This window comes from Salvelinus sp. IW2-2015, linkage group LG13 (genome assembly GCF_002910315.2).
Source record: "Salvelinus sp. IW2-2015 linkage group LG13, ASM291031v2, whole genome shotgun sequence".
Classification (NCBI taxonomy): Eukaryota; Metazoa; Chordata; class Actinopteri; order Salmoniformes; family Salmonidae; genus Salvelinus; species Salvelinus sp. IW2-2015.
Window position 1 is genome coordinate 28,974,980 of NC_036853.1, and position 10,764 is coordinate 28,985,743.

The window sequence follows — 10,764 nt, forward strand, 5'->3', positions numbered from 1 at the left end:
TGCATTTGTGGCAAAAATTCCAGTAGTTCCACTAATCCTACAAGGATTGCTACCGATTCATCATTCCATAAACATACCGTTTACTGCCAACCCTTAGACATTTCTATTTCATGTTTGATAACATACATTTTCATTTACCATTTCTTACCTCCTGAGTGGCACAATGTTTATGTGTGCACGATGAACGTTCGCAAGACTCATGAGAGTAGAAGTTTATGTTCACTTAATTCATGTATGGGTTCCGTTGTTCATATTTCCAGCGGTTAGTCAGAGTTTGGTGTACTGTATTCTATGTCTATTCTTCTTCTTTCTTCTAAATAGGAAAAGGGAAACTAACCCTACACATTAAAACCCACCACGCTTATTCCACTACTTTAACCCTATCTGATCCTACCCCAGGCCAACTACCTGAGAGTATGGGAACACTACCACTCTCATACACAACAGTGTAACGCTTCTGAAGTCAAATTCTTCGTCGACCCCCAATCTCTCTCTGCAGATGCCACCACAACATCTATTTTCTTGGACTTAACACGCCATCTCCGCGGTACTGTTGATAACCATTGCTATGGACACTAAAGAAGCCAACCTTACTGAAACATATGTATCTCATTGGCCTATCCCTCTGTCTGGCACAGATCAACGTATTCACAGGGCTCCTCTCCAGAATCCCTCACCTTGATCCACCCTTCTCTCACTGCTCTCACTGTCTCAGCATACAAGATTTCCTGCCACTAGTCTGGCACTACTCTGGCCTCTCTCGCACCGGACAACCTCCGATCCCCAGCAACATGGCACCCCTACTGTTGACAACACACCACCTTTTTATCCAACAAAACTACACACATCCTCTCTCCCATGTCCTCCCTGCCACACTTCTCACATCTGGAATCTCCCTCCTACACACTGCTGCGAACTATGCCATAGACGTGACACCGCAGTGTATTTGGCACAAAAGCTCGAACAGTATAAACTCGTATATCCCAACATTACTTGTCAGGAAAAGACTCTGAATCAAAGCTCAAAAGAACAACTGTCACCTCTGTTTCACCACGCTCCCCACAAATCTGCATACACCAAACGACGAGCGTCACAAACACCAGGAATCTTCAACTTAAATTGCTACACCTCCACAATAACGGCAACCCAAAAATCACTCCCTTCAATGGGGAAAGCACTTTTAATGAAAACCAGGGCATCATCACTGACGGAATGAGGTCAATATCCTTCCAGGATACCCGGGCCAGGTCGATTAGAAAAGGCCTGCTTGCTGAAGTGTTTTTAGGGAGCGTTTGAGAGTGATGAGGGTGGTCGTTTGATCGCGGACCATTACGGACGCAGGCAATGAGGCAGTGATCGCTGAGATCCTGCGTTGAAGACCGTAGAGGTGTATTTAGAGGGCAGGTTGGTCTGGGATGATATCTATGAGGGTGCCCTGTGTTTACGGATTTGGGTTGTACCTGGTAGGTTCCATGATAATTGGGGGGAGATTGAGGGCATCTAGAGTTAGGGCGGCCGGTCCGGTGTTAAGCATATCCCAGTTTAGGTCACCTAACGGTACAATCTCTGAAGATAAATGGGGGGCAAGTAGTTCACGTATGGTGTCCAGGGCACAGCTGGGGGCTGAGGGGTCTGTAGAAGCGGCAACAGTGAGAGACATATTTCTCGGAAAGGTGGATTTTTTTAAGTTTAAGCTCTAACTGTTTGGGCACAGACCTGGATAGCATAGACAGAAACTCTGCAGGCGTGTCCCTGCAGTAGTAGATTGCAACTCCACCCCCTTGTGCTTTGCTGGTGACAATGTTGTGATTTTATTTAGAATTCAATGGCACACTTAACCAACATGTCTACCACAGCATTTCTGCAGTGATGAAGCATCCCAACTGATTTGTGATTAGTGCGGACTATTATTGGTTTCTCAACAGGACAAGGACCCAACACACCTCCAGGCTGTGTAATGGCTATTTAACCAAGAAAGGAGAGTGATGGAGTGCTGCATCAGATGACCTGGCCTCCACAATCACCCGACCTCAACCCAATGAGATGGTTTGGGATGATTGGACCAGATATTAAGGAAAAGCAGCCAACAAGTGCTCAGCATATGTGGGAACTCCTTCAAGACTGTTGGAAAACGATTCCAGGTAAAAGCGGAAGAGAATGCCAAGAGTGTGACAAAGCTGTCATCAAGGAAAAGGGTGGCTACTTTGAAAGAACTCAAATATAAAATATATTTTGATTTGGTTGAACACTCTCTTGGCACTACATGATTCCATACGTGTTATTTCATAGTTGTGATGTCTTCACTATTATCTACAATGTGGAAAATATAATTTTAAAAACTCCTGAATGAGTAGGTGTGTCCACCACTTTTGACTGGTACTGTAATACACTGCTCAAAAAAATAAAGGAACACTTAAACACACAATGTAACTCCAAGCAATCACACTTCTGTGAAATCAAGCTGTCCACTTAGGAAAGCAACATAATTTCACATGCTGTTGTGCAAATGGAATAGACAACAGGTGGAATTATAGGCAATTAGCCAAGACACCCCCAATAAAGGAGCGGTTCTGCAGGTGGTGACCACAGACCACTTCTCAGTTCCTATGCTTCCTGGCTGATGTTTGTGTCACTTTGAATTGCTGGCGTGCTTCACTCTAGTGGTAGCATGAGACGGAGTCGACAACCCACACAAGTGGCTCAGGTAGTGCAGCTCATCCAGGATGGCACACAATGCGAGCTGTGGCAGAAGGTTTGCTGTGTCTGTCAGGGCGTAGGTCCAGACATGGAGGCGCTACCAGGAGACAGGCCAGTACATCAGGAGACGTGGAGGAGGCCGTAGGAGGGCAACAACCCAGCAGCAGGACCGCTACCCTCCGCCTTTGTGCAAGGAGGAGCAGGAGGAGCCACTGCCAGAGCCCTGCAAAATGACCTCCAGCACGCCACAAAGTGCATGTGTCTGCTCAAACGGTCAGAAACAGACTCCATGAGGGTGGTATGAGGCCTGACGTCCACAGGTGGGTTGTGCTTACAGCCCAACACCGTGCAGGACGTTTGGCATTCCAGAGAACACCAAGATTGGCAAATCGCCACTGGCACCCTGGTGCTCTTCACAGATGAAAGCAGTTCACACTGAGCACGTGACAGACGTGCACAGAGTCTGAGAGGGCAGTGGAGAACGTTCTGCTGCCTGCAAACATCCTCCAGCATTGACCGCGTGCGGTGGGTCAGTCAATGGTTGTGGTGGCATTCTCTTTGGGGCCGCACAGCCCTCCTATGGCTCGCCAGAGTAACCTCGGACTACCATGAGTACCGAGATGAGATCCTCTCAGACCCTTGTGAGACCATATGCTGGTGCGGTTGGCCCTGGGTTCCTCCTTGATATGGCCCAAAGGGGGACCAATTTGCTAGACCTCATGTGGCTGGCCGATAGTGTGTCAGCAGTTCCTGCAGAGGACAGGCATTTGATGCTATGGACTGGCCCGCCCGTCCCCAGACCTGAAGATTCAATGAGTACATCTGGGACATCATGTCTCGCTCCATCCACCAACGCCACGTTGCACCACAGACTGTCCAGGAGTTGGCGGATGCTTTAGTCCAGGTCTGGGAGGAGATCCCCTCAGGAGACCATGCCGCCACCTCAATTCAGGAGCATGCCCAGGCGTTGTAGCGGAGGTCGTACAGGCACGTGGAGGCCACACACCACTACTGTATGCCTCATATTTTTACTGGTTTTAATTGGACATTACACAAGTGCATACGGCCTGTAGTGTAAGAAATAAAAGTTACAAGTAGTTAAAGAGCAGCAGTAAAACAACAATGGCGAGACTATATACAGGGGGTACCGGTACAGAGTCAATGTGCGGGGGCACCGGTTAGGTGAGGTAWTTCAGGTAATATGTACATGTAGATAGAGTTATTAAAGTGACTATGCATAGATAATAACAGAGAGTAGCAGTGGCGTAAAATAGGGGGGGTGCAAATAGTCTGGGTAGCCATTTGATTAGATGTTCAGGAGTCTTATGCCAGTACCAACAACTGACACCCTTGAAGCATCGTTACCTATTGCTCCACAAAAGCCGTGGCCCTTGCAGAGCAAGGAAAATAACTACTTCAAGTCTCAGAGCGAGTGACGTCACCGATTGAAACGCTATTAGCRCACATCCCGCTAACTAACTAGCCATTTCACACCGGTTACATAGGCCTATGCTAGTAATTGTTGCTTGATGCCCAATTGCTAGTGAGCTTTCAAAGTAAACAGTTAATATTCTTCATACATTTTTGGAGCTGCATATTTATTATGGAAATCCTCTCGCCATACAATTTCATGTTTGCGCTGCCCCCAATCCTATAGCTGGATAGTAAATCAGCAATCTGTTCGCTAGTTTTCCCAACCTGCGTTGATTGACAGTTTGCTGTTCCAATCGGAGTGCCAAGTGTGCGTTTCACTAGCCAATCTGTTACAYGTTTTTTTGCAAGGGAGATGCTGCTGCTACTGTCTATGGCTGTGTGGAGAGTAATCCAGGGAGACTCTGTGCCACAAAATGAGTGACAAAACGTTTCAAAACCTGGCTAGATAATTTCAATCATCAGTCTCAAGTCAAAGTCGAGTCCAGASTCTTGAGGCTCCAAATCCAAGTCAAGTCTCAACTTATTTTATTTTCTATCAAATTGAGTTTAAAGTCATCCATGTGASCCGAGTCAACAACTCTGCTTAACAACAACTAGGTAATCATGATTGTGGTGCCATGCTGTATGACAACACAGCTTGAGTCCACAGGCAAATCAAATAATACATTTTGTGAGCACTATAGTCATCAGGTAACATGACCGTCTTGATTCGAGTACGCAGTGCCCTGCGTTCTAGCATTGACCTGACCTGTGCATGCATACAGTTGAGGGTTTACGTCTGTGTGAGTACGTGTCAGTGTGTGCATACGTAGCTCCCCAGTGTGTGTTTAGCTTAGCCTTTATCTACGTGTGTATGTAGAGGGGATCTGTGTGTCAGGTGACCTGTGTGACAGACTGCAGCCCCTGTCATTTGGCCCTAGTGTAACCTTCCAGTTCTCGAGACTCTCAGTGAGGAAACCTCACACCCCTGACCTGACCTACTGCTATCCTAGGGTCCATCTGGGTCAAGCACACTCATACATACACACGCACGCACACACAAATACACACACAAGCTGGTCGGCCTTCATGAAAATCCGTCATGAAGTCGACTGACTGACTGACCTTCATAAAGGAAGTTAGTGAACTTGTAACGGCTTGCTTGTTAAAAGGAGTAGAGCTGGAGACATTAGTCCAAGGTTGGTCTATTGTGTGTCTGCATGATGCAGTAGCACCAGGAATAGACTCCTTTGACACTGCACATTTTAAAGGTCAGATTCCTGCCTGCCTGCTGCCTGTTTTCATACTCTGGTGCGCTGCGGTGTTTTGTGTGTCTGTGTGTGTGTGGGGGGGTTCTCTGTGTGGGTGTTTGTGTGTGTGGTGTGGTGTGTGTGTGTGTGTGTGTGTGTGTGTGTGTGTGTGTGTGTGTGTGTGTGTGTGTGTGTGTGTGTGTGTGTGTGTGTGTGGGTTGTGTGTGTGTGTGTGTTGTGTGTTGTGTGTGTGTGTGTGGTGTGTGTTGTGGTGTGTGTGTGTGTGGTGTGTGTGAGAGAGTGTGTGTGAGCGAGTGAGTGTATGAGAAGAGACAAGGAGAGAAAGGGAAGAGAGCGAGTGAAGTCTCTGTGTATTATCCTTTGAGACTGTGACTTGCAAATGTAATGTGTTAACAAATCTCTTACAGTAGTAGGGAGAGTGGGTATGTTGAGCCATGTTTTACATTCAGCATCACTACATCAAGGGAAATATAGTATTCTTTGTAACAAACACATCTACATACAGTATATTTCAGAATGTTGTACATCCCCGTAATAATTAGAATTATGTAAAATAACAGTTTGGAAAAAGTTACTTGTCAAAAAGCGCCTTGTGGTAAGTGGGTGATGGTGTCCTGTGACAGTGGGTGATGGTGCTGGTAGGTCAAAGGTAATTTATAGAATGTGGGTGTGGTATATTGTATACAGTATCTGTCACGCCCTGACTTTAGAGAGCCGTTTTATTTCTCTATTTGGTGAGRTCAGGGTGTGATGTGGGGTGGGCATTCTATGTTTTGTATTTCTTTGTGTTTGGCCGAGTGTGGTTCCCAATCAGAGGCAGCTGTCTATCGTTGTCTCTGATTGGGAATCATACTTAGGTAGCCTTTTGTTCCCACCTATGTTGTGGGATCTTGTTTTTGTTAGCTCTGCAGAACGTGRCGTTCGTTATTCTTTTGTTGTTTTGTTTGGTGTTCTGAGTAAATAAAAAATCATGAACACGTACCACGCTGCACCTTGGTCCACTTCTTCAGACGAGCGTCACAGTATCTTAAATGTATGCCTACATTCAGATATAGATTTCTCTGTTCAATATCACTTACCATTACCTTTTTTTTACCAGTTTTCTGGGACAGGGATGTTGTTTCAATTTCCAAATTCGTACGCCGGTTCTCTGCATTTGAGGCTACTAAGCCCATGAAACTGGTTTGCAAGACTTTTGATATATTTACCAAGCTCGAGCGCCGCTTCCAGGCATAAGCAAGTTTTTTGAGGAACTCAGTCGGGATCTCAACTTACTGTTCAGAGTTAGAATAGTAGAAAATTAAAGTTGCAATTTTTAAATTTGGTTGTGCTTCAGCAGTTTTCTCTTCTTACGTCAGTAACTGACAATCACTCAATTAGCCCATTTCACAGTGTTCATTTTGACAGCTATTTTAGATTCAGTCTTAGTTTTAGTCTTAAAATACCTTTTAKTCTTAGTGTCACGCCCTGACCGTAGATTGCTTTGTATGTTTCTATTTTTAGTTTGGTCAGGGTGTGATGTGGGTGGGTATACTATGTCTGGGTATTCTATGTTGTAGGTCTAGGTTTTCTGTTTCTGTGTGTTTGGCCTGGTGTGGTTCCCAATCATAGGCAGCTGTCTATCGTTGTCTCTAATTGGGAGCCATATTTAGGTMGCCTGTTTTCCCACTTTTGTTTGTGGGTGGTTGTTTCCTGTTTAGTGTTTTGTTTCACCTTACCACTTACCACGCTGCACCTTGGTCCTCCTCTCCTTCTCCAGACAACAATCGTTACACTTAGTCACATTTTAGTCTTGTCATCCTTTGTTAGTTTCAGTTATTTTCAGTCGACTAAAACTCTGGACAATCAACTCTGGACAATAGTTTTACTCACAGCCATTTTAGATCACATAACAGTCAGTGCCATTTTGTTCTATTAAATAATGAAAATTTAGGCAACCTCTAACTTCCATCATGTGCACATTCAGATAGCCTTGTCCAACTAGGCCTACTATCACCTCGTGTACCTTACCTGGCAACACTGATATTGTAGCAGATCGTAACCAATGCCAGCCATAATTAACCATATAKGCTACAAAGCATTGGCTACAGGTCAAACAATTTACAGCTCTGATTTTCTCCCCATCATAACCGTCAAAGGGGTAAATGTCACGTTCTGACCTTAGTTCCTTTTTTATGTCTTTATTTTAGTTTGGTCAGGGTGTGAGTTGGGGTGGGAATTATATGTTGTTTTTCTATGTTTTGGTCTGTACATTATATGTTGTTTTTCTATGTTTTGGTCTGTACATTATATTTCTATGTGTTTGGCCTAGTATGGTTCTCAATCAGAGGCAGGTGTTGATCGTTGTCTCTGATTGAGAATCATATTTAGGTAGCCTGTTTTCCCACTATGGGTTGTGGGTAGTTATTTTCCGTTTCAGTGTTTGCACCATACGGGACTGTGTCGGTTTTCATTTATTCTCTTGTTCATTTTGTATTCATTCTCGATTAAACGATATTATGGATACRTACCACGCTGCATTTTGGTCCTCCTCTCCTTCCACCAACGAAAGCCGTTACAGTAAAAAACAGTGGTTTCTTTGAAAAGGGAAGAATCTGAGCTTTATTAAAATGCCAGAAGTATTACTGAATAACAGCACACATGGGAAAATAGAGCTTCTGATGTGATCAAAGCAAAAATTGCCTGCATAAAAGTAAGCGAGAGTAAACATTGTTTCTAGTTGACCTCAGTTGCAAGTCAAGTCGCCTGGCTTTGCATCAGTTAAAAAGATTGACAAATGGCTGTATGGGRGAATCGGGCAGATCAGCTCAATCAGACTGTGAAACTGAAAGATGTCAATTCTGCAGGATTGCATGTTTATGATTGGACAAAACAGATGAAAAGGAGCTTCATGTCAAATTAAATGTCCATTAGTCTCACGTGGAATTCTTGTCTCGTCCCATTTTCGTCAACTAAAATGAAAAGTCATTTTTAATAGTTATCCTTCTTTTCCAAGGCATCTCGTCTCGTTATAGTTTTAGTCGGGAATAATAGGTCGTTGATTAGTATGTTTTGTCATAGTTATTGTTGATGAAATTAACACAATACATTTTTTCGATTTGGTAAATTAGTCTAGTTAGCTATCTAAACTTGTATTAATCATGGTTGAATTACCGACCGGGCATGTGGCCAGGGGCCCTTACCTTTAGGGGGCCCCCTTTTGATTTTGTTAGTTATTTTAACTCAGATTATGTTAACATGGCATAAGTCATTGCAATATGTGTAAAATTGTAGGAAATTAGCTTAAAAATTGCTAAAATGTCTCTACGACCTATGCAAAAATGTKTAGAATTGCAGGAAATCTGCTTAAAAAAATGAAAATGTTCTCTGCCCTATGGAAAACTGAGTAGAATTTCCAACAAACTTGCTTTAAAACTGCAACATGTTCTCTACGCACCAAGGCAAAATGTGTAGAATTGCAAGAAATGTACTCCAGAACTATAATTTTTTTCTCTCTGACGCCAAGAGAATGGCCTCTCAAATGTTTTGCCCATGAGGTTGGCGGGCCCCTTAACTAAATTTTGCTTTGGCCACCCAAAAGGCTAGAGCTGGCCCTGGTGCTTCTGCTACTCTATCATAGACTCTCTTTCACACAGGTACATGTTCGTTTTCTTTTTTGTTAATGAACCTCTTCAGTGTCATTCAATCAATGTTTTCATACTTTGCTGCTGCTCAAATGGACTTCTTCCATACTCTCACTTCCTTAGCTGCTCTCTCAAGAACMTCACTGGGTTAGACCCTGCTTGTTTTATGTTTGTATACATGAGGCATGATGATGTCTGCTCAGTAACAATAAAAATGCACTATCTTGAGTTCATTCGAATGACAAAAATACTTATGCATAAAACAGACTAAATGTAATAATTATTTGTATTGGATATGGGGGCCATTGGCTTAACTTACCCCATGGCAAACMTTTTTACAATATCAGCCCACACAGCTATAAGGATGCACTTTTATTTAGGACCTCATATTGTAGCTTACAGAGACCCCAACTGATTTACAAAACAATCTTGCAATTATCTACTTTGGTTTAGATACAAGCAAGGGTGGCTCAACTAACCCTTTGTCTCAACTTACCCAACTCTCCCCTATGCTTACCAACAGCTAAACATAACATCTATCTTTCCTTTCTGCTTCCAGTCCTTCACACACAGTCAAACTCAATGCTGTGTGACAACATGGGAAGACCAAAAAGTATTGAGAGCTTCATGTGTTTTCCATAAAATCACACTTATGCTAAATATATAATGGGAAACTATCACATGTAACAGGAAGCATGCAGGAAGCATCTATAGAAATAGAACGTATTGTGACTAATGTTGTATAACAAAACAAAAGCATGCTGTTTTATATAAAAAGGAATAACAAAGGAAATATATAAATATTATTGAGTAAGGTAAAAAAAGCAATAGCATACATGTATAAATATTCTGCTTTAAATAACGTTCATCTTATAAAGGCTTCATAAAGCCTTCATAATGCCTTCATAAGCACTACATAAATGTGTTACAAAGTACCTATAACGGAATGTCATGCTTTATAAAGGGTTCATAAATGTGGCATAACTGTGTGACAACCCACTATGTCGAATATGATATAAACATGTGCTTTATTTCATGGGTGACATGTTGGGTTGAAGGATTGAAATACACTCTAAAGTGAAGTCATGTTGGTCACCTTACACCTGATCTCGTTCCCAGACACTTCTGCCCAAATGTGCGGGAGGTCTGGTGGACCAACACATCAAACTTGGCCTTCATTAGTGAGGGTTAGGTTTAAAATCACATTTAAAATCAAATCAAATTGGATTTGTCACATGTGCCGAATACAACCTTACCGTGAAATGCTTACTTACAAGTCCTGAACCAACTATGCAGTTAAGAAAATAGAGTTAAGAAAATATTTACAAAATAAAATAAAAAAGGAACACAATAACATAACAATAACGAGGCTACATACAGGGGCTACCGGTACCGATTCAACGGTAGGTAGATCAATGGGCAGGGTTTAGCCATAATTATGACTTTTTCACTGTGTTAACTAGTGACGATGACAAGTACTTTACTCAGTCAGGTCACCCCTATATAATTATATGGTCACTCTCACTAAGGCCAACTTTGAATGGTTGATATTCCAGGCTTATATGTGTTGTGTTTGCAATAACCAGGGGATGACCAGTGGGGTAAAGTACTTAAGAAAAAAGACTTTAAAGTACTACTTAAGTGTGTTTTTTGGGATATCTGTACACTATGTCACAAATTATATTTTTGACGACTTGTACTTTTACTTCACTACATTCCTAAAGGAAATTATGTACTTTTTACTCCATATATTTTCCTTG